At 36.7% G+C, this 25,649-nt stretch overlaps 1 protein-coding gene across 6 annotated transcripts in view; it reads left to right on the top strand.

Annotated features, from left to right (window-relative positions):
- The window catches only part of TFEB (transcription factor EB), a 71,807-nt gene that overhangs the window by 13,073 nt on the left and 33,085 nt on the right, over positions 1-25,649 (top strand). For 4 of the 6 annotated variants that reach the window (XM_039339880.1, XM_039339890.1, XM_039339906.1 and 1 more), the window contains exon 2: positions 9,972-10,067. The exons of the other annotated variants lie outside the window; for them this stretch is intronic. The gene's annotated coding sequence lies outside the window, so the exon portion shown is untranslated. The remainder of the gene's footprint in view (positions 1-9,971; positions 10,068-25,649) is intronic. 6 annotated transcript variants of the gene reach the window in all.

The raw sequence follows: 25,649 nt of genomic DNA, 5'->3' as shown, positions 1-25,649 counted from the left end.
TGAACCCCAAAACTAAATTCCCCTCTCCTGGATACAAAGTAACAAAGTAACCCACCCCAATAAACAGTTATAAATCACATTCCCCAATTAGCTTGAAGCGCGGTCTTTCTCTCCAGCTCTCCAGCCCGCCAAAACGTTATCAGCTCTGGACCCAGTTTGTCCTTGGATTCCCACGGCAGAGTTATTATTATTATGACTAACTGAACTCTCATTCCAATCCCCCATCCCAGCACCAACTAATTCTAAAAGCATAGAGAAAATGGCTGCATTTTCATCTATGGTCAAAGCAAGAATATCCGATGTTAGCAGCGTTGACACTCTTCTGTTTGAGGTTGGAAATCTGAGGTTACCTTACAAGTGTAGAATGTTCACAATGAGACAAAATTATATGTTCACAGTGAGACAGAATTATATTGCCACTTAAGGATCAAGGGCAGACAAAAATAGAGAGCTCCCATAACTGAGATATAGAGTCTGGCAAAAATTAAGCAGGAAACATGATTATTTGCATATCCAAATAGCTAGTGAAGATTTATGAGGCCTTGACTTTTTAAAATTATTCCATGCATTACTCTATCTGCATTACACTCTTAACCTATATTAATCCAGATTATGATAATTTGAAAGAACTAAACTCTGTAATGCATAAATGTATACCATGTAGCTCTTTTGTTGCTTTTTTTGCATGCAAATTGCAACATATGTTGTAATCCTCCAAATGGCCCTAAAGAGTAAGAAAGGAAAGAAGGAAAGAAAGAAAGAAGGGGAGAAATAATAATAATAATAATAATAATAATAATAATAATAATAACAACAACAACAACAACAACAACAACAACAGAACTAAAAGCAATGGATAGGAAGACCAGAAAAATAATGACAATGAATCACGCCCTTCATCCACGCAGTGACATTGACAGACTTTATGTACCAAGGCAAATAGGTGGGCGTGGAATGCTACAAGTACATCAGATGGTTGAAGAAGAAAAAATGGCTTTGGAAGAATATCTGAAGAACAATGATGAAGATGCACTGAAATTAGTATATCAGGAAGGCTTACTGACTACTGGAGAGACCAAACTGGCCTACAAGAAAGACCAAATGAAGAACAGAATAGAGGCATAGGAAAACAAAGCACTACATGGCCAATACATTAAAAAATAGCTTGGAAAGCAGATAATAACAAGACCTGGCAATGGCTAAGAGCAGGAAAATTGAAGAAAGAGACCGAGGGACTAATTCTGGCTGCACAATACCAAGCCTTAAGGACAAATGCATACAAAGTCAAAATTGAGAAGACAGCAACAGACAGTAAGTGCCGCCTATGCAAAGAAGCTGAAGAAACAGTGGACCACTTGGTAAGCTGTTGCAAGAAGATTGCACAAACTGATTACAAGCAGCGGCATGACAAAGTACAACAATGGTGCATTGGAAGATCTGCAAAAAATATCATTTGCCTGTAAGCAAAAACTGGTGGGATCATAAAATAGAGAAAGTCATAGAAAATGATAAATTAAACTGCTCTGGGACTTCAGAATTCAAACAGACAAGCACCTGCAACATAACACCCCAGACTTAACAATTGTCGATAAGAAGGACAAAAAAGTCTGGATAGTGGACGTGGCAGTGCCTGGAGACAGCAGAATAGAAGAGAAAGAACTGGAGAAGATAACAAAATACAAAGACCTACAAATAGAAATAGAAAGACTGTGACAAAAGCAAGCAAGGGTAGTACCAATAGTAATAGGCTCCTTGGGTGCAATCCCAAAACAACTGGAGCACCACTTGAACACCATTGTCATTGACAAATTCGCTATTAGTCAATTGCAAAAGGCGGCCTTATTAGGAACTGCTTCCATCCTGCGACGATACCTGTAATACCATCAAACATCCACATCTGCCTATCCCAGGTCCTGGGTAAGGACTCGATAGGTAGACAAAATGCCAAATCCAGTCTGAACATCTGGCTGACTGTGCGATGATCCATAATAATAAAAAACTTGGGAGGGACTTTGGAGATCATCTAGTCCAATCCCCTGCTCAGGCAGGAAATCCTATACCATTTCACACAATTGGCTGTCCAGTCTCTTCTTAAAAACTTCCAGTGTTGGAGCATTCACAGCTTCTGGAGGCAGGTTGTTCCACTGATTAATTGTTCTAACTGTCAGGAAATTTCTCCTTAGTTCTAGGTTGCTTCTCTCTTTGGTTAGTTTCCATTCATTGCTTCTTGTCCTGCCTTCAGGTGCTTTGGAGAATAGCTTGATTCCCTCTTCTATGTGGCAGCCCTGAGATATTGGAACACTGCTATCATGGCCCCCCTCGTCCTTCTCTTCATTAAACTAGAGACATACCCAATTCCAACAACTGTTCCTTATATGTTTTAGCCTCCAGTCCCCTAATCATCTATGTTGCTCTTCTCTGTACTTTTTCTAGAGTCTCAACATCTTTTTTACATTGTGGTGACCAAAACTGGATGTAGTATTCCAAGTGTGGTCTTACCAAGGCATTGCAAAGTGGTATTAACACTTCACGTGATCTTGATTCTATCCCTCTGTTAATACAGCCTAACACTGTGTTGGCTTTTTTGGCAGCTGCAGCACACTGCTGGCTCATATTTAAGTGATTGTCCACTAGGACTCCAAGATCCCTCTCTCAAAGAAGAGAAGAAAGAGCATAAGCAATGCTCTACTGGATCAGAGCCCTGACCCATCTAGTCCAGCAGTCTGTTCTTACAATGGCCAACCAACTGCACAAAAAAGCCCATTAGTCTCTCAGCAGATGGTCTTCAGATGCAGTCATGTTGCCATCTAGGCTAATAGCCATTAATCCACATGACTTACATGGATTTGTCCTATTCTTTTTTGAAGACAGCCCAAGTTGGTAGCCAATACCACTTCTCATAGTAGTCCATCCATTGGTTCTAGGAATGTGGAAGAATTCTCTTTTATGGACATATAGCACACTTTAACCATGTCAACTAAATACCCAGCATATTTATTTGTGCAGCATGCCAAGCTTCATTCATGTTAAACTTAATTAGAGCTTTTTTGTGTGTGATTTAGCAGGTAGTGTGAAGCCAGCTTGTTTATTATGATTCAAATTCAAAAAAGTGTTAATTTGATAACCGTGTTACATATGCTTGTAAACATAGCAAATGTATAAACAAAGTGTAAAAATCTGTACAGCAAAACACAGAAGATAGCCAATTGCTTTGTGCTTCATGTAACATGAAGTTTAGCTTCACTTCACTTTAAGTGAGCTAAGGTGTAGGAGAAATGATATATGTGAAACAGACTGATTTAGGATGAAGAAAATGTTTTCAAGATGACAGTATTTTTTCCTTTTCTACCCACTCCTCTTCTCCTGGTGTTTTGAATATGATGCCTGCTTGCTTGAGGCTTGAGCATGAGACAGTTTTCTTCTTTTTGCTTGGGTGTTCCCAGGAAGAAATGCAAAACTGCTTTTTGTAAATGGCTACTTCTACCCTTCCATTTTTGGAAGTGCCTTCAGCAAAGAACTAGACCAGTGATGGTGAATCTTTTAGAGACCAAGTGCCCAAACCACAACCCAAAACCCACTTATTTATCACAAAGTGCCAGGGCTGCATCAGCATTGTGGTGCCTTCAGGGGGAGCATAGGGGCATGGCCCACTGGGTGGGCATGGCTCCAGTTGTCATGGCAGACTGTGTGGGCATGGCTGGGGTGGGCATGGCCACCTCGATGTTGCTCATGGGGGGGATGCCTGTGAGGGCCGGGCAGGGTTGGGGGAGATCCAGGGGGTCTCTGGCAGATAGGACAGTGGGCAGGAAGCCCAGCATAGATGGGGGAGAGGCATGCAATCCTAGCTGGGACTGGGGGGCCATGATGCTGATGGGGATCCGGCTTTCCCTGCTCGGGGTGGCCTTTGGCTTGCTGGGTGTGGGCATGCTCTACCACCTCTACTCGAGCTTGCTAGCTGGCCACTTCGCCTCCTTTGTGCTGGGTGGGGCTGCCGCTTTGGGTGGTGGCAGCAGCCTAATGGACATGTGCAAGCTGCTGGCAGCAGCAGTGCGTGTGCCCACAGAGAGGGCTCTGAGTGCTGCCTCTGGCACACATGCCATAGGTTTGCCACCACTGAACTATAGGATTGCAGTTAGGTTGATAGGTATACTGGGTTACTTGGGTGCAAGTTTCAGTAACGTATCCTGAGAATCTCTGTTTTCAAATCAATTTAATGACCTATGAAGATTCCAATTCTGTAAATTTTATAATTGTAATTGCCAGTTTTACTCTTAGTGGAAAACGTGCTTAATTTCCCTGGCGTTGATTTGAGTTGTATAAGCCTGAGTCTTCTTTGGCTGTGTTAATGGTTGACCAAAGCTGGAAACTGGATTCCCCAAAAGTCATGCCAGTTCTTTTTGGCCTCTCAAAAGCTTTCAGTATTATCAATCGCAGTATCTTTCTGACTGCCAATTAGAGCTGAAGATAGGAGACACTGTTTTTCAGTGGTTGCAGACTGTTTTCAGAATTTTCCATGAGACTTACTTATTTACTTACTAGCGTATTTATTTTATTTAATCGATTAATTAAATAAATTAATTTGTATCCCACCTTTATTATTTTCATAAATAAGGAGATGAACACCTTCTTTCTTCTCCTATTTTCTCTATAAAACAACCCTGAGAGATGGATTGGACTGTAAGAGAGTGATTGGCCTAAAGTCACCCAGCTTGCTTTCATGGCTAAGGCAGGACTTGAACTCATGATCTCCTGCTTTCTAGGCTGGTGCCTTAACCATTGGACCAAACTAGCTAGTGTTTAAGTAATGTTTTATATCTAAGCCTTTAACCTATAGTATCTCAGAGGATCATATCTTATCCCCTATGCTAAAGAGTTAGGGGAATGATTCCCTGATTACTCCCTTATTTTCCTTGAGGAAAATAGATAACTTTACATAAGCAAAAAGGGCTGAAACATTCCCTAAGTTCTGGAAAACAAGATAGTATTTTGAAGAGGTTTTAGTAGACTTCTCCCTGATTGTCTTCTGTAGCTATATGAAACAGTTGTGAGAAGTCATCTAGTTCTTGAATGAGGTGTCAAGAGCCTGTGGATGACTTACAGTGTTACTGCTTTTTGCCATCTAATTTTAAGAATGCAGGCATTTCCCTTGAATAATAGCTAAGATGAACAAACTGATGTTAAACCCAGACAAATAAAGCTACTATTGGTTGGGAAGCAAAGTTCTGGAATGACTGTTTCAGAATTGCATTGAGACCGGAGTTGTGGGAGCAATCTTTGGCTTGTACTTGTGCATGGTTTTCCATGCACAAGTACAGTGGCAAGTAGTTCATTTGTACAGTTATGTCTGGAGCACCAGATGTAGCTGCCCCTAAGCCAGTTATCCATGCTAAGTTGCATCCTGACTTTCCAGAAAAGGCATAGATTTCCTGAGACCACAATGCTTGAGGTATCCTACAAAGCTCTAGGACAGGTGCTTTCTATAAGGCTGTAGTTGAAGAATGTCCAGAAACTTAGCAAAATGATAGCAGCCAAGCTGCTAACTGATGTAGAATACTGAGAGTACATTACACTTACACTGAAATGCTCCCAGTCATTTAATAGTGAATTAAGAGCTGTTTTCAAAGAAGACATTCTGTAAATATGGCAGCAGAGAAACATTGAAGTAGGGTGTTGGTGGCCTATTCTTCTCTATCTCACTATCCGCTGGCCTGGTACACAGGGGATTTCCCCTTTCAGTCCATCTGTTTCCCCTTCAATCATTTGAGTTCAATGTAAAAACATACATGCAATGAGAAAATGCTTCCGCTCTATGCCTAAGCTTGTACTGTGAGATGTAATATACAAATAAAAAGATTTATTGCTATCATTCTGTCCTTTTCATCACTTCCTTCTGTGACCCACAAAAATTGCAAAATCTAAGGAGTTGGTTTCCATTTTATATTCTTCATAATATGCCAGCAAGTTTACTGTTGCTGCCATTTGCAATGGTGACAGAATAAATAAAAAATATGTTGAGTTAAATAAGCATATATGAACAAAACCTCTTTACTGATCAGCCATTGAATTGTTGATCAATTCATCTTACCACTGGAGAATTTAAGGAAATTATTCTTTTGATTTTTCCCTGCACAAAATAAGGTAGAACAACGTAGTATATTAAATAAATCTTTACTATTAATTGACTTTCAGCTCTTTCTGATTTGGCAACCCCTTTCTTATAAACCCAAGGCCAGAAATTTAGGATAAATCACATTATTTTAAATGCATTCTTAAATGTTCCTGTATATTCACCACAACTTTTAATTGTGAATATAAGCCCTAGGAAAAGGCATTTCCAGAAATTACAAAGCTTGAAGTATCCTACAAAGCTCTTGGACATGTCAATTTCTGCAGCGTGTGGAATTTAGCCTAAACTCTTTTGATGTATATTTGCATTTATGAAATATTTGAATACTTTTTGCTAAATGCTGTTGCAGAAAGAAATATTCTGGAAATGGTGGACTTAAAGAGTCCTTGGAGCTCTCTGAGCTTGTTTTTTTTCCCTTCCTTGCAGACACTCATTACCTGAGTAGGTAATATCATCAATGCTGGTGAGTTTGCGGTTTGATCCCTGTTTATGTACAATAGCTTGCCCTGATGTAAACATCTGCAAGCAAACAACCAAGCTCAGAGAAGACTCCACAATTCAACCTTGAGCTACATATATTCTATTTTTTTTAATGTCTTGTGACAATCACATTGGGTTTAGCATACTCCACAGTTCTTGATCCACAGCTACAGTCTGCACATCCTTCCATTTAAGATTAATGTTGTTCAGATCTTCCTGGAATGTTTGGCTCTAGGTTTTCTTTGGCCTTTGTCTTCTATTAGGCAATCATTATTAATAAGAAATTAAATTAAATTGGGGCACAAACGTTTTCTGCAGTTTTATTTTTTTATATGTCACTTAGATTGCAGATTCACTGCAGATTTTTTGTGATCCAACATCCAACAGAAAGCAGCAAATTCTATTCAGCTGATAAACTGCTGATAAACCCAATATCAGAATAACAGAATTTATTTTATAAGTTGAAGAAAAAACATTGAGAAGGAGATATCTTCTACCACATTATCCAGCTTCAGGAATGTACACCTTCTCTTCTTCTGCCTCCATTCTCTCACAAGGTATTAGAAGATAGCTTGGGACATCATCAGCAACTGAATCCATTGTTGCTTCATTCTTTTCACATATCTGCGATTTGGAGGAGGCAGAAGGGTAAAGTGATTATACCAATAACGGGGCATGTTATACACATACAAAGACAAGGAAATGTTGTAAAAATCTCCGTGGATTTACTTTCCTCCCAACCTTGGGACAAGAACAAAGACTGTTAATTTGAGAACCACTGTCTCCATGGCTTTCCTCTTGCTGTGACTCAGGAACAAGAGCAGCAGGATTGCTGTCCTCGCAATAGTGACATTTCATGGTAATGATGCTATCAGAGGAGGAGTGAAAAGCAAGGAAAGACACTGTTCTCTGCTGCCTGTCCCTCTTCATCCATGGGCTGAGCATGGATCATTTGCTTTCTCTAGCTTTTCCATTACCCCTTCACTGGCTAGAAGGCATGACTGTGGTCCCAACAGTAGCAGCAGCAGGTCACCACCACCTGGGAACTAAATGCAGATCCCTTCAGGGCTGACTGTAGTTGTTGTGGTTGTGAGGCATAATAGTGTTCTCCAGTGAGTGCAAAGGTACGAGAAGGTGCAGAAGAGAGACGGAAGCAGAAGAAACTGAGAAGAACTCCTTCCCTGATCTTCATTCCCCTGACAGCATTGCAGCTTGGCCTGGGTGCTTGGCTATGGGATACAGTCAGATATGCAAGGGGGAGAAGTAAGATGTGGGACAAGAAAGAGGCTGTGATTGGTGTGAAGGAAGGTGGTGGACTACGCAGAAGTTATTGGTTTGTGGGAGGTATTCCACAAGGATGGTTTCTGAGGAAGCGAAAAAGAAAAAAATAGTTGTCAAAGGGTATTGGCTCTTTGGCAGCCCAGCCAAAAGTATCATCATGGCAGGACGAGAGGACAACATTTCTATAGTGAACCACCTGCAGGTCACTGGCCTCCCTGAGATGACTCCTCTGTGCAGCCCAGAGGTTCATGTAGCATACTGAGTTTTGTTTTCTGATGGAAAATATCCCTTTCCATATTTTTTTAAAAAGTCAGGGGCCATCCTAGAGCAAGGAAGCTATGAAATGAGCCTAGGTTATGAATAGGAAAAAACCAGATGATGGTAACAGAAGTTAGCAAAGGTGAAGACCACAGAAATTTTGAAAATGCCATATAAAGTGAGTTTTGTGAATTATGTATGATAAAAATGTGCCTAGTATTCATTCATGTCCTTTTATTTTTTCACATTAATTGGAAAAAAATCTAATGATTGAGTCATTGGGTTAGAGAATTGCCCAGCTTCCTGAATCAATTAAAAAAATCCTAATAAATCTTCATCTACTACAATGTTGTTTAACTGTCTGGTTCAGGAAAATGTGTAACACAGGATATGTGGCAGGGTATCTTTGAGCTACTTTTTATGTCATACTCAGTAAGACATTGTTAGGTAAACTATGACTTTTTGGATAAAATGCATCCCTCCAGTGCTCATATTCTTATGTAATAACGTGAAGACTTTCTTATATGCTGAACTTCAGTCACATTGACTATTGGCTTCACATTGACTATTGGCTTCCTACTATGGAATGATAGTCCAATACTTAACAGCGGCACAAGGGAAAAGCTTCTTATGCTGTGGCATTAACAGAAGACAGGATTCACATATTGCATTGATCCATAATTTGATTAGTTTTTTATCTACTTTGCTGTGTGAAGCCAGCCAATCTGGTTATATGGCTTACAATGATTTAATCCAGATACATTTAAAATTGATTATAACTTAGTTATAGTCTTTTGCAACAAAAATAATCTTCACTCATAACTTCACTTCTCTGCTCACATACGCACAAATACGCATTGATTCTTTATTGCAATCCCTTGTAAATAGTAGTAAATATCACTTTGACTAACCTCTGTACTCCAGATATGTCTGGATCAGTTCCTATCTTTATTCACCCTCTGACACACACCTATAAATTTATTATGTCATAGACTTTATGGAGTTGAATGTCATGTGAAATAAAGCTTTCCTTGATTTGCTGGATTAAAGTAAAATGTTATTCTAGTGTTTGACCTATGTAAGACCCTCTTTCTTTTCCTTGATAAAGGAGATTGTAATGTAAATATTAGGAGAGAAAGCTGAAAATAATTTTAGTTGCTCTGAAACATGATAATAATTTACCTATAAACCTTATGAGATTTTTCTAAAAGATGTCATTGTATCAAAGTAGTCTGTAGAATTCTTCTTATATTAATTTTATAAACCTATTGACAGTTGTTACTTGCAAATGTATAGTCATGAGAAGAGGTCATGAAGGGCAAAGAAGTGTGTGAGTTTGATTTGAGCAACAGTTGAGGTCTTATTCGGAACTTAAGTCACAGTCTGTTCTTTTCACTTGTTTATTATTGGGAATGAAGGACAGCTGCAGCCCCTGTACACAAGAGAGGCTAATACAACCACTGAAATAATTATATAATGGTAGCCCTCCCAGCAGAGAACTGCATATTTATAAATATTCTGCCTAGGACTGTGTGGTATACTTGCCAAATAAACCAGGAGAAACAAAGAGACAGTCTACAGTATAATTTCAGGGAGACTAATTTCTCTCAAGTAATTTTTTAAAATGGTTTGTATACTTGTGAATTTAGTATTGGTATAAATGCTGTTTCAAGAAACTGAATGCAAGACAAAATTGTAAGTTGAGGAATATGTTACACTGCAAAACTGTTAAGGAAGTTTAATTTGTAGTACTTTATAAGAAATGATAATTTCAATTCATTTCTGATTATGATAATTATGTGATAAGAGATCCTTATATTTTCAGTTCATTTTCCTGGCCTTGGGATGTGGTTGAAACCTGGAATCGTTATTTCTAAATTCTGATGCTGCTTATAACTCCTTATTTTCAAAGTTATATCTGGTGAGTGGACATACCTTTCATGGCATATGCCAGTTGGGATAGTATTTTCTCTTGCAGCCTTGTATGTGTAGCAAAATTCAACTGTGCACTTTTGTAGTATTTGTAAATTTAAAAAAGAATTGTAAGAAAAGAGTTGGATTGATATTTGAAGCTATCTTAAAGTCAACACTGAACCTGCAGAAAGAGGTGCACCAATTGCCTACATAGACTGTAAAAACCACTATGTTAGAGGCAGAACTCTAGAGAGAATATCAACTAGCAACCAGAAGACATGATGAAACTAATCTCACAGCACATGGACAGAATCCACCATAGTTTCAACTAGAAAACTGTAAGCATCCTAGTTCAAGCTAAATCCAAAAATACTAGAGAATTCCTGGAAGCTTGGCATTCAGATAAATCAGCCATCAACAGGCCTATAGAGATAAGCAACATTTACACATCATTCAAAAGAGACAATAAAAAAGCTAAAAAGGAAACAAAAAGACCAGAACACCTCCTCATAAACTGTGGACACCCAGGTAAACAGGGATTAACACTAGACAAACAAGTAGTAAATAATGCTCTAATCAAGGAACTACCAGCTCAGACAATCAAGCAGTAAATTACAAGCAACTACCTAGGAAAAAACAACACCCCCACCACTACTGACAGGACAAGCCACTGAATATAAACAAAGAGCAACTGTTCATATACTGGTATCTACTGCCTTCTAGTACTAAAGATGTTACCTAGTTGGGTAATGAAACATTTGTGGGAAAATAACCAAACTCAGAGAGCACAGTAAAATAAACTGTTTCCCCACTCAAGTTTCTACCTTCCCCAATAAGTGATAACAAGTGACTTTAAAGCTGGCTTAATCATTTAACTCTCTAGCCCAGCGCTATTCCTGAGGCCACAGGTTAGGCTAGGTTTCTGATATATAGTAATGATATGTTACAGTTGGGTGACTGGAATAGAATGGAACCACTGTCTTTACTATATGCAAATCAGAAGTTCTGTGCACATGAACACATGGCAACATCTATTTTTAGTTGCTGGGAAAAAAGATTAAATCTGGCAGGCTTCTGTTGTCTGTACAAAATTAATGTTTGTATGCTGTATTGATTTTCTTTCCTGGTTTAATTGTAATTTCTACTTGCTGAAAGCAGTCTTTAATTGATGAATTTGCCCCAGAAAATGCATGCATGAATGAATGAATGAATGAATGAATGAATGAATGAATGAGGTGGTTGTAAAATTAAGTCTTCAGTGTGGAAAGGGGAGTCACTTACTGTAATTAATGGGTACATTGATTAGAAAGTAAAGCGATATTAGGTTATATGCAGTGCTCAATTTGATTAACACTACTGTGTTACTGGAGTCCACAAGTGACTGTTGATAAAGCAGAGTAACTTGCGTAAGTCAGTTTTGGTCACTTCACAGAAAATATTTTGTCATAATTTGAGAAAGACAGGAAAATTGTTGTGGACATTCCTGTAAAAATCCAAATGCAGGATTGTTCAAGAGCTGGCACAAAATGTCACTTTAGTTGAACTTCTGAATAAACATATGCTTAAAATTAGTTTGTTAGAGTTAATTTATTTATCTAGTTTTAATATTAAATAGAAAGGCTTTTGCTACTTGTGCCAGTCTTTGCCAAGGAGGAAGCTAATAATATAATTTTCATACATTTTTGTATGATTTGTGAAATCTCAGATAATCTTTTTGTTAATGATGCTGCCATTCAATTTGCTGGGTGTGCAGTTAACACAAATATTTCTGCAGACAAGTTAATTATTTGTATCAGTAGATTAGTTTTAACTTCTGGTGCTAGAAAGCTCACTATATTTTGCATTTTGAAAAATTTATTTTTTTATTTATTGTTCTTTGAATCAGATTTTTGTCTAAACTAGAATTACCAAAATAGCTAACAATGAAATATGAATAAAACTATGAAGTTAAATGATTAAGAAACATCAATTAAATACATGGTGGTTTTTTAAAAAAAAAAAAACCCAGCAAGAGTAGCATATTTAAGTTTATTTCAACAAAAAGGTAACTTATATGTCAAAAGCTTTTCTGTGTAAAAACATTTTTGCCTATAGGCAAAAGAATCAAACAGGGATATAGGTAGCTTGGGTTTTATGAGGGAGGATGGTTTGGCAGAAATGCATGTCATGGCATTAAAGAAATCAATAATAAAACTGATAATTATAGGAAAGTTTTATAATTTAATTTAGGGCTGCAGTATAATAGAAGAAAGGTACCGCTATTCTTCCTGCATAGAGACAATAAAATGGAAAAGAGAAATGAATTGTGGTAAAATCTTACTTCATGATAATTTTAGAAAAAGCACTTCATTTGACAAACACTCCATACTATATGAATCCAATAGTACAAACCATGTCCAGACCAGCCATGTAGGCCTGCATTGGTTTTGTTTTATGTAGATGATAACAGTTATGTTCTGTATGTCCTTAGTAGATCTGAAAAATCTTAAGGCCCTTACCATTTTCTGTTCCTAATCTATGGATGACAAATATGTAAATGCCATTTTATAGTCCTTCTTGAAACTGTTTAATCAGAATTTCTAATGACCTTGTTTGGCATTTTCAATCATGTCTCTAATTTTCTACTTATGCCAGCATCTAATGCCTCAAATATAGATGAGTTTTTAATCCTCGCCAAATATGTAACATGTTACCAGGAGCTGCTGCAATAGCTTCCTTATAATGCCCTATGGGAAAAATTGAATCTGTTGGCCTTATTCTTCTGCATTGTCCTTTCTATTCATCTTAGCCTAAGGGTTTATTTACACTGTTTTTTTTTCAATTATCATGGAAATCTAAATGATAAATACCTTGTTCTTCTCTTTGGGAATATGTGAGTACTGTAATCACAGCTAGCAAACATACACAATTCAGTACAGTTGGTACAGCAATTAGTTGTAAGATTGTTTAGTTTTGTACTATACATTGAGGACTTTAAATTTTCTGTTCATTTTACATAATAATAGGCTAATATATCATTGGTGATTAACTATGATGCTACCTTTTATACCTTTTTTTGATTGTACAGGTAGTTTTCATTTAGTAGCCACAATTCAGACTGGCAACTTGGTTGTTAAACAAAGTGGTTGCTAAGTGTTTATGATATGATCTTACTTCAGCTTCCCTTTGCTTTACAGACATGTGAAAGTAATAAATGTGAGGATTGCTTGTAAAGTTACTATTTCATCACCATAAATGTAAAGGGTTGCTAAATGATATAGTCAGCAGTCAAGAACCATCTATATTGTCCTGTTTGTTTTGGTCAACTCCATCATTTATTATTATGATAGTTGATCGCATAATCAGACAGTGTTTAGATAGAATGTAACATGTTTATCCAGCTATCAAGTCCTACCCAAGGCCCTGGGAGAAGCAGATGTTGTTTGATGCTGTTAAAGATGTTATTGCAGAATATAAGCTGTTCTAAGTAAAGCTGCCTTTTGCAATTGACTGATGGTGATTTTGTTAATGCTGATGGTGTTCAGATGGTGTTCCAGATGTTCTTGGATTGCATAAAAAGCATCTATCACTATTGGTATTATCTTTGCTTTCCTTTGCCACAGTTGTTCTTCCATTTGTAAAACTGTGTATTTTATGATTTTTTTTAGTTGTTTGTCTTCTATTTTGCTGGCTTATTATTATTATATACATAACAATGTGAATTCACAGCTGGCTGTTCTTTAGCTGTTATTCTATTTATTTGTATTCTGACTTTATTATTTTTACAAATAATTCAAGGTTTTTTTAATAATTCAAGTTATTTTTACAAATAAATCAAGTTATTGATCTTCATATATATCAAGTTCTTCTTCAGAAGCCTAGGATGTCATAATGTATTGGCACAGTATATATCAGATCCAAATAGTGTGGCTTTTTGTCAATGCACAGATTTTCTAAGTGCCATTCAAGATTGTATAGCTGCTTTTAACTCCGATGCTATATATAATAATATACAGTACTATAACATGTAGATTTTTAAAAACTGCTTGAGCCTTGAGATTGGAATGGCATATAAATATAAATAAGTTAATTCTGACAAGATTTTGAGAGATCAAAAACATCAACTGGGGTGAAAGTTGATTTGCTTGTTTTTAATTTTAAGAATATTTTGTAAAATTCTTTTTTTTTGCCATGACAGGCTTGCCAACATTCCTCAGCATGTACAGCTGGAATCATCAGCATGTTGGTGCTATTAGTAAACCAAAGTCTGGAAAGGCTGGGATGATGCTGTGAAATGAATACAGCTGTGTCCCATGTGGATGAAATCAGGATTTTATGGATTTTGTTTTGTTTTGATTTTGGAACAGGAATTTTAAACTCTGTTACATCTATTTTAGGGTTACTCTTCAATTTTCATGCATTTTCCACCTTAAAAGGTAGGAGAATAAAATCAGGCAGTGTAGTCAGAGATGATTCAGTGAACTGTAAAAAAAGGTAGAGGGACAAAATTTGGGCTTATAATCAGCAATATAGAGTGTTTTTCTTTAAAATCCTTTGTCCTTTCCTCATATTGTTCCAAATTTTTCCCTGGAATTCCCAAGTATTCACTAGTACTTCCAGTTAAAAATATTCATGTAACTTGTATTATATATTGTTGATTGTTGAAAAGCTCTTACACTTTTTAAAGTTTGTCAAAACCAAAAAAACTTCAATGAGAACATTAACATTGAATGGATGAAAATCTGATAAACACATGCCATGTAGGTAGTAAGCAGGAATGTGAAGAACTTCATAGGATTAACCAATGCATCAATTGTTTTCTGTGGGAAAGCATGTCGGTAGTCCTCTCAAATGAGCCCTTCCCCTTTATTTGGAGTTATCATTCAGGATCTGCCACCTACCCAGAGTGGTAATGTTTTGACTATACTAAATATCTCAGCTTCAAACTGTGGTATTTGAGGCATGGAAGGGAAAACATTTGGCCTCTGACCCAATTACTTGTTAACAACACAACAGCCTACATCGCTGGAATGCCTGGGCCAAAACATTCTCACAGCTGAGTTGCTTATGGGCTATGCTGTACAACTCTTGCTATTATTTGCAGCTATCCTTTGGTCTGTAAAACTGCAAAACTGCTGCAGAGGCTATTAATGGCTTGCTTCTCCTCTTTGAGATGAGGGAGTCATTTTCTGTCAGTCATCATGTCTAGTTATCATTGTATATTTCAACCTGGTTGAAACGGCAAGGAAGAATTCTATTGTGTGATCTTGGGCTTTATAAAGTTTCCAATAGATTAACTCTGTTACTTTTAGAATGATCTCATGGGGAAAAAGAATCAGGAACAGCTAAAAAATACCCATGAACAAGAATTAGTATGCCACTGCCACTCTCTTCTGCAATATCCAATGACAAGCACTGCCTATTCTCCTTTCATGTCAGGTAACAATGAAACTCAACAGGCTTGTCCAGCAATCACATGAATTTAGTGTTGGTTCTAAATCATGCCCCTTGTCCTTGATGCTGCAGGCAAGTGAAAGGCAGAGAGTTTAAAACAACTGGGTTAATCTGATCCCATAGCTCAGTAGCTGTTCTACTAGGATTTCACTGTTGTCTGTTTTGCTATTTTACAGGGAGAATGGAGACCAAATCATAACATTTGTGTTAACTTACAGTAAACAGTGCTCTGAAAGCTGTACTATTTCAGAAACATAGACTACTTCACATATGGCGAACCGATTTTCATTACTATTACTATTTCAAATTATTTTGAGAACATTCATAAAATACATTTTAAATTAAGCATTACAAATGAAATATAGCAAAGCAGTAAAACAAAGCCCAAACAGCCTCCCCTTCAGATCTGTTAAAACATTGTTAATATTGTAGTATAATTCATCTTGCCCTGTTAATTTGTTCATTGACTGCATTTACATCTGACAGCCAGGTTTACAGATGGTGGTCCCCTAATTTACCTCCAGAAAAATGATTGTAGACTAAGAGAAAGTGAACTACTGGTAAATTCATCTAAATTCATCATGGTCTAAAGCTGATGTCTTAACACTGCTATACCTATATCGGTTCTTAATTAGGTAGATCTGCACCTCTAACAAAGGAAGAGCTAAATAATTGCTTTACCTAAGTGTTTTATAAAGAACTACAAATAGCTCTGCAAGGATGTGCAATAAGTACTTTAAGTAGAATGAAAATCATTAATAAATAAAGCTGTGTGCTGTTAAAAGGAAAGCTTCTTAATTATTAAAAACAAAATAGCAAATAGATTGCATTGGTTTGGTGTTAATAAAGGATTTGTTGTATGGATGGATTCACATAGTCTCTTATATGTTTCTATATATATAGCGCCTACAAGCCTGAAACAATTTGGTAATTCTTCAGTTTAGAGAGAATTCCAATGTATACTGAACTGTAGTTGGAGTCCACAACCTCAGTTCCATACCACTGCAGCAGGATTATTATTTTTTTGGCTAATTTTTGGTAGAAGATTATAGTTGATGCTCAGATATATTCTTCCAGGTACTAGTGATTGTATAAAACAGCTGCTTTCCATTAGGAAAGTGCAGTGCATTTTTCTAAACAAAACTTGAGGACAAAAAGTCCACACTAATAGAGTTTATTTTCCATAAAAGTATGCTCTTTCCAATGATATGGTGGCATGGAGAAAAGAGACTACTCGGAGCTGCTCTTCCATTCCTACCTATTTAGCCTGGCTAAGCACATCAGAGAAACTAGCCTGCTGCGACTAAATCCTGAGTTTTGGAATTCTTTTCTTGTGATGTAGGCTTCAGCAAGATCTGTCAGCATCTGAGAATAGCCTAAACGTCACCAGAAATCAACTTGATGCCTTGCCTCTCAGCAAGTACTTATGGGATATTGTTTTCTGTTTGTTCCCCTAAGTAGGATTATGCAAAAGCTGGAGTGTTGCAGATACTTGGTTTCTGAGCATGGTTGTAGATGTTTGTCTAGCCTTTTATTGGTGCTAATGCAGCATTAAACTGAAGGTCTCTCACCTTTTGGGAGGGGTAACATGTTTGTTACAATATAGTACGCTACATAATTAAGAAGTATTGCAGACTTCTGCATAATACAGGGTATATGCAAACACAATCCTTATGAATGTGAGCCTGTAATGGTGGTATACTGCCAGTGGTGGGATTCAGCCAGTTCACATCAGTTCGGCAGAACTGGTAACTAATTTTTTATTGCCCAGGCCCAGAATGGACTTCCGGAAGCAGCATCCATATAGAGAACTGGTTGTTCACATATTTGAATCCCACCACTACATACTACTACAATTACTAGTTTTCCTGCAGTTACGTAAACAATGGATTCCATGTGGGAAATTTGGGTTTGGTCTGTCTGAGGTTGATACTAATGGAAACCAGTTTCAAAGTTGGCATTTCAGGGGATGCCTTCTTGATTAGGACTGAGCTCTCTGAGTTTAATAACTGAAGCCTTCTGTATTTTCGACGGTTATTTAAAGCTTTCAATAAGGGAAGAGCTAAATATAGTCTCTTCAGCTGGTCCTTGGAATATGTACAGAGAGTGTCTTCTGAATATGCCTTGAGTGTCCTCTGAATCTCATACTCAAAGGAGAAAATGTGAGATGTATCTAATAACTAGTAAAATGTACTTCTCTTTGCCACTGGTACTAATTGGGCTAGCTGTTTACAAATTTCTTGCATATCTGGTTATGAGCATGAGGCTTCTGAATAGTGCCAAGATAGTCCTATCCCATATCCTAAATACTTGGCATGCCAAAACATTTTCTATTGGTGATTCAGTATATTTATTAGCCATGTAGAATTTTTTTTTTGCAAAGATGATTGTGTTCTGTATTAGTACATAATTATTTCAAGCAGCAGGAGAATTAAGGAGAAGCTTCAAGGAATGGCTGGTACCCCATTTTCTTTATATATGACTCACAATACTATTTAAAATATAAAACATATAAAATTGTTTGGAAAAAGATGAGCCTCCATTGCAGCCTATACTCACTTCTTACAAACATGATTATGGGTGGATGATCATGTAGCTAAGTGCCCCAAATGATCAGGTGTAATGTGGTGAAAGAGAAATATCCATGTGACTGTATTTTTTACATGTGACTGACTTACCATGTTGACACGTCTTCACACATTTGATATTTTAGGCACCTACAATCTCTTTAGTTGAATGAACTGAACATGAGCATTTTCTGTTTTTTTTTAGGAAAACCTCTTTTGACTAGCAGCAACAGAAACGTACATCTGTACTTGCTGTGTTTTGGTACTGCTGGAATCTTAACTAAATGCCTTTTCTGATAATGCTTTCCAGATGCCTTTGATTGTGATTCCAGTTTATGAGAGGTTTTCAGTGGCTTTCTGAATGTGAGATATTTTGTGCTACTATGGGAAAATAATTATCTTCTATATAAAAATTATTGTAGAATATTACTGTTTACAAAATGGCGGTCAAATAGCTACTTCTGCAAGCCAATATGCTGTTATTATTGTATTTGGTCCTGGATTGTTTTGATTTGATTTGTTTAATAACAAATTGAATTTAGTCAATTCTTCAAGTTTCCACCCTCCAGATGTGGTTTGACTGCGTGATTGTTCCTACTTCTGGAATTGCCATTCTACCATATCTAGAGCTGTTATTGTTTCTACTTTTTTCTTTATATATTCTTAATTATTTATTTAAAAAATTTGTATGGATGCCCATCTTCAAAACTTTGGGCAGGTCATGGATAATTATGCCCATTTGGTCCTTTGTCCTTGAGAGGACATGTGAGATGTATGGAACAATAAAAAAAGGTCTTGCTAGCTGTATAATGTGTTGCATTATACAGTATATGCAACTGGTTGGAATAAATGTTAGAAACAGTGAATTATTTTAAAAACTAGAGAGCAGATATATATTAGCTTTCCAAACCACTTGATTATTTGCAATCATGATACTTTGGCTGAAGTTGGCATTAGGATTAAGCATATCTTTCAACAGGGAAGTGAGAAAGACATTCATTCTGTATATAAGGGCCTTGCAGTATTCAAGGAAGAATCCTGCAAAGTAAGAGTTACTTGGTTATGTTCTTCATAGATGATAATGATCATCTTCAGAGAGAGAGAGAGAGAGAGAGAGAGAGAGAGAGAGAGAGAGAGAGAGAGAGAGAGAGAGAGAGAGAGAGAGAGAGAGAGAGAGAGATCTGTGTTTGACCAAATTAATGTAACAATATACAATTTGTTGGATCTCTTCTGGTCATGCTACTATATCCTGAGTAGCTAGTAGTCTTTTGCTTTTCCACTGTCAGAATGTAATAGGACATTCAGAGGGTGCTGAAAACATAGGCGGATGAGGTATTACCATATAGTTTTATTTATTGTGTTCAGTGTAAGTATTTATCTATTTGTTCATTTATAGGAGAAGAGATCATTTTTATATCATTCAAAGTCATGTGACTGGCAAATATTACCACTGAGCTCGTTAAACTCAACTTTGCTTTCTGCTCTAGATAAAAAAAATGTGTAGCCTTTTGAAGTAGTATTCAGTTGTTGAATTTTCAGGGGCCTGTTTGTAAATGGAGATGACCTTTTTCAGTCAAGGTCCCAAATGCTTGTCAGCTACTGAAGATCACATGAAAATATTCAGGTAATGGTCAAATTCCAACATTGGTACTTACATATAAATACCATCAAACATTTGACCAAGCCTTTCATATTTAGGTTGCAGTGTTATACATATTTACCTGGTACTATCACTCAGTAAACTCAATGAAACTTCAGATAGTATGAATATGGGCAGGGCTTGCTTAATGGTCATTTGAAGTAAGGACAGACCTCCCCAGAGTTATTTATCACCTGATTCCAAAGCTCCAACATCTGCAACTTCCTTTCATTCATGTGATTTCATTTTGGCAACCGGTTCACATTTAAGGTTATTTGTAGGATCCTATGGTCATGTGACTGTGGTTTATGGCATTTTTAGTCAGTTTCCACTATTTACTTCTGGTTCCGAGCAAAAAGCATCCATCAAAGAAAATGGGTTTGTTTAACTACTATGACCTTTAGTTAATAACCACATTTCGTTAACGATTGTCACACAAAAGGTAGTAAAATAGGGTACAATCACATGGTGACCTGCTTAATGACTGCCATGACTTATGACCATAATTCCAGGCTCAATTCCAGTCATAGGTTGAGGACATCTGTGGTATCAAATGTTTGACCACAATTGTTAAATTGCTTTTATATAAAATGTATATGAAATTTGCACCACTATTGGCTTAAACGGAATTCTGTCTATGTTACACTGAAGTGTCTTATCAGGTGCCTGTCCAAATTTATTTTGAAAATCTGAAATGAAAATCATTCCATACAGGTGAAGGTAGACTTTAATAATATTCAGTGGAGAGTCTTAAATTTTAGAAGCCTGTTTTTTCAACATCAAAAGATGTTCATGTTTGGAGGGGGGAGGAAAATGTGAACAAGGGAGGTGGAATTCTACAAAAAAAGAAGGAGTAGGGGGTCTTAATTCATTCCCACAAGCCAAACATTCCCAAAGTGAGCATTTCTCCTGTACTAGGACTGTTTCTGAGCAACTGTTCACTTATTGTAGGCATTTGAGCTGTCATTGGGAAATAAGTGGACTCTGACTTACATGTATTTTACAGTGGTCTAGTTAAAGTAAGGACTTAAAGAAATTAAATTAGTCTCTAAGCTCAGCCCTCTAATTAAACCCATGTTTTATAATTTAGTCCCAAAGTATAACTTTTTTTGCACAAATGAACTCAATGAGTACTAAATTAGATCTTTTTCACTCAATCTTCATCTTTTCAGTAGTTGTCTCAAATTGATGCTGGCATGTTGCTAAACCTGTTTAGGATTTTGGACTTGCTTTATGTTACATTTAAATCCTTGTACTTTACATGGTTAGAGGAGGGATGGGATGCATAGCAATGCTAAAGGCTAGGACAATATTCCTCAGGATAGAAATGCATTTGCATTTAGTATAGTGCTCTAATTGTTAAAACAGAAAATATTAAAGGGATATAATTGAATACCTGAGTCATGTTTCTTTGGCAGAATGTGAGTGGGAGAAAGAATTTTAATAGAATTGTGAGAATCTCAGTTTGCACTCTAAAATGGAAAGTTTCTCGCATTCCATAGAGGCAAACTTGAAAATCTGATTTCAGTATGCTGAATGCAACACAACTGCAGCTAGGAAAGTATGTGGGAAACCACAGGGATAAAAAAAAAAAAAAAAAGGTATTTTTGTTGCACTGACTTACTGAAATAGAGCAAATACAGGGCTGCTATCTTCATTAGGGAAATATAAATGTTTATTTCTATTTCTGTACAGTCAGCATTTGAGAATGAAGGCAGCATTTTTGGCTTTATTTTTTTATTCCCTACAGGCATATCAAATCCAGTGTATCTATAAGCAAAAATTTCGCAAGGAGAACATGGTTTCTTTTAACTGAGTCACTAGATATTTTGGAGGAGGAGATATGGAGACTTGCTAGTTTCTCCTAACATAATTCCTAGATGGTGGTTTTATAGCTTATTGTATGTTTAGGTCACATCAACTAAGTAGCCATGCTATGTTGCAACTTCCTGCCTCTATGGTTACTAAACAATAATTTTAAAAAGCTCCTAAAATGAGGAAATTCAGGGTTCTAAGTAAGAATTTCAGATTAAAGAGCTTTTTTAATGAAGAAATAAATAAGCAGAACCTTTTTGTTTTGATTTTGTCACCTTTTCTTCCAGCGTTTCTGATTAGCAAGATAAATGAATGTCAAATGAATATGATAATTCATTTGAATCTGAGATCAGCTTGGGAGATGACTTGTACTTTTGCTTCTTATTGATGAACTTGAGGAGATAGTTGTGTGACTGTTCTCAAGACTCATGAAATTCTAAAGTTCCTCATAGGAGCAGTTTTCTTCATTTTGGAAAGTAGCAGACAGGAATAAGCTTAAGAGCAAAGCACTGGTTACTGCATGTGAATCACATTTGACTATATGAATACCTTTCCAAAACCTCATATAAAATTTAGAAGTTAATTCAATTTGATCAGTGCTGACATTCAAATTTGCAGTTTTCAGTAACTTGTATGGATCAGGAACTTCAAACCAATAAAAGCCTTCTGTTTTGCTTTCACAAATTGCAGTGCATTTGAATTAGTCAGCTAACCAAGAATCTGTACATTACTAATTGAGTCCTGAATTCATAGTCCTATGATTGCATGAATTAACAACATATGGAGAACTTCCAAGTACAATATTTCCAATAAATAAGAACTTTGGCTTATTTTTCTATTGTTGAGAAATTATTTAATGTGGAACATTAGCTGACTGGTGCTAAAAGCATGAACTCTGCTTATGGCAGTATTGTCTGGTGACTACTTTCTTTTTGTCCTGAGTTAGAGAATTAGAATTAGAGATAGAAAATTCATATAATTCACAATATTCCTACTGTGAAGCTTTAGGCTCTTTTGCTGTGTTTAGAAGCAAAAATGTACGTCATCCGCTGCTAAAACAACCTCTTTGCTGTCATTTCCTAGATAAATGATTCAAAGTTGAGTGATAACTTGATGAGTCTAAATACTAGGAATTCATACTTAAGTTATCAGAATTTTAAAATATCAGAATATTTGATCAGAATATCCTTCTTCTTTTATCTTAAGTTCTCAGTGACTATGTATAAAGTTTGGACTGCCAATTAGGATTGGTTGACTTGTGACCTACTGTCCATATCCTGACCATATCCTCCTAGATTACTAGGAGTTTCCACCCAAATATTAATAACCCTTTAAGGTTATGTGTGGGTGTGTTTGTGTGGGTATTTATCTATAAGTTTTTATGAACTGGAACTCTGTACTTCAGCCTGTGGTCTGTGGACCCCTGGGGGGGTGCAATGTCATCACAGGGGATCCGTGAAGGCTTGAAGAAATGTTATGATTTAAATCTTAACTCTTGGTGGTCTGTGCCCATGGTCGTTGGCACATAAGGTGTTTAAAAGGGATCTGTGATGAAGAAAATGTTTAAAACCAGTCTTCAACAAGAGATTATACAGTCAGATCATTTATAAGGGAGAATTACTTTCTCCAGCAATGTACATTTCTCTGCTTAGACTATTGTTTCAAGTACAGTGTAGTTCTGAGAACAGAGAAAATGGGTATCTCTTTGCTAAGGATATTCTGGGATCTGGGTAGCTTGGCTTTTCTGGTGTTTCTTCACACTACATTTCTTGCTTTGAGAAACTAGAGCATTTATTTATTTAATCACTGAGTTTCCACAGCAGTGTTGTGTGTGTTGTTTTTGGCATATATTTTAGAATGCTGCCCTCCAGAATGCTTTCTCTCTGCTTGCTTCATAGTGGCACTCAGAGAAGGTAATATAGAACAAAGAAGAGAAAACAATGACAATAAGATTCTCTGCCCCACTCCCTAACAAATCCTTTTCTTTCTTTCTTTCTTTCTTTCTTTCTTTCTTTCTTTCTTTCTTTCTTTCTTTCTTTCTTTCTTTCTTTCTTTCTTTCTTTCTTTCCCTCCCTCCCTCCCTCCCTCCCTCCCTCCCTCCCTCCTTCCTTCCTTCCTTCCTTCCTTCCTTCCTTCCTTCCTTATTCTGTAATTACTGGATCCCTGCTGGACCTTTGTGCTGGCAAAGAATTTTGAAATATAATCTGATAGTGAAGTTGATTTTTATCATTCATAAAACATCTCTTGTTAGTTTCAAAGTAAATATTGTTCCAGAATCAGAAATATGGGGGAGAGGGTTGGTATTCTGCAGCACCTGTTTTGTCTTGGACAAATTGTAACAACAGCAACTAGAAACTGAAGAGCTTCTCTGCAACTCGGATAAAATTTTAGTATGAATCCTGGGAATATTAGAATAGTAAGAGTGTATTGAAGAGACTCTAAGTATATGTTCTCAGATAGGGCATCCCATCCCATTCTTTGCCCTTATCTGATTGCTTGCCGGATCAGTCCTTGTACAGATAATCATCCTCTCATCTTGAGGTAATCTATTCCCAACCTTGCTGTGGTCAAAAGAATCTATGAAATGTAAGTCCCCATTGATAATAGCAAATTGATCCACCTCTTGTTAATTTTCTAGATTTAGCTTAATTGATCATCAGCTATGAGCTGTACACTCTTGAAGGCCAAGTAAGAGAGCAGTTGTGTTTCTCCTGCTGTATCCAAGTTCAGAATTGTGAGGTTTTTCCTCCAGTAGTCCTGAACTAATTTTTGTAAGCTACTATCTGTATCTGGGATCTCCAACAGCTGCTGAGAAGGATGTATCTATCATTTGCAAATAGTCATAACTTATGAAATTTATGGAAGGCAGAAGTCTTTTCGAGCTTCTCTTCACTATTTCTGGAAAACAACAACAACACTTCAGAACCCTTAACTTTGCATCCACAAACTTTGGAACACTATTCTTGAGGGTTAGCAATGCATACAAACTGTATTAAAATCCAGTATTAAAATCCACATGCTTCTTTATTTGAAATAGAATGTTGCATTTAAAATAGAAATATCGCATTATGTTTTAACAATAAAAAGTGCAATCAGATCAATTGCTAGAAACTGTACTTTTTCCCATCAGCTTTAAAGAAGAATTATTTAATATCCTAAGCCTTGTTGCCTCCTTGAGTAGAGTGAGAGCTTTGTAATCTAACCCATCTCTGGGCATTTTGAATGTGCTAAATATAGTTGCAGTCTTCTTAGAAGTTTATTTTCGTCTCTCTTCATAAATATATTTTTATAATCATTAGTCACTCATTTCCCCCCTCCTCACATCAAATGTTTGGAGAGTAGAAAGTTCAAATAGGTTTAATTAGGAACTGGTTGAGTTAATTGTTCTTTATTGTATTGGAAAGCGTAATATGGACATTTGTTGTTCTGTATAAATAAGCTGTAGGTATTATGTGATACTGAGCAAGGATGCTTCTTGAATACAATAATCATTAATTCTTGAACAAGCACAACAGTTCCTACCAACATATTAGCCTTATAATAAAGCATATTAGTTGCTAAACTGCAACTTTACCATACAGTCAATTTAAAACAATAACAGATAATTCTTATTGCAAGAGTTAACTTATTAACTTAACTCTTATTGCAAGTGTTATGCATTATAGATGAGAATGTTCTACAAATAGTGTTGGCACCTGCATCTTTGTGATATACCATTTTTTTCTTGCATAAGAATAAAGGCAAAAGGAAACATTAAAGATTGTATACAACAGACAACCAAGCCAGGAAGAAGATTCATTTTTCAGATTTTTTCCTGCATACTCTAACAAAGTCAGCTTGCAGCAGTTTACAACATTGTAAAATGTTGGAGCATATTACAGAATTTTCAGAGAAGAGGAACATTAATAATGGGGGTTTAAACTATTCAGACATATGAGCAGTGTGATGGCCTAGAGGTGAAGACGCTCTCTTCCAACTCAAAAGGTTGAGAATTCAGTCCTAGGCAGTGACAGATGTTTCTCTATCAGGGCACAAAGAGAAAATATCTCCTGCAAACTCCATGTAGGTGTCAGGAAGGGCATCTGGCCAGTAAACACTCAACTCCATTCAATCGCCTGACTGCAAGGGATTACAG

Source organism: Crotalus tigris, unplaced genomic scaffold (assembly GCF_016545835.1).
Source record: "Crotalus tigris isolate CLP2741 ecotype Arizona unplaced genomic scaffold, ASM1654583v1 scf7180000017550.10884619, whole genome shotgun sequence".
Lineage (NCBI taxonomy): Eukaryota > Metazoa > Chordata > Lepidosauria > Squamata > Viperidae > Crotalus > Crotalus tigris.
This window is presented reverse-complemented; position numbering and strand designations above follow the sequence as displayed.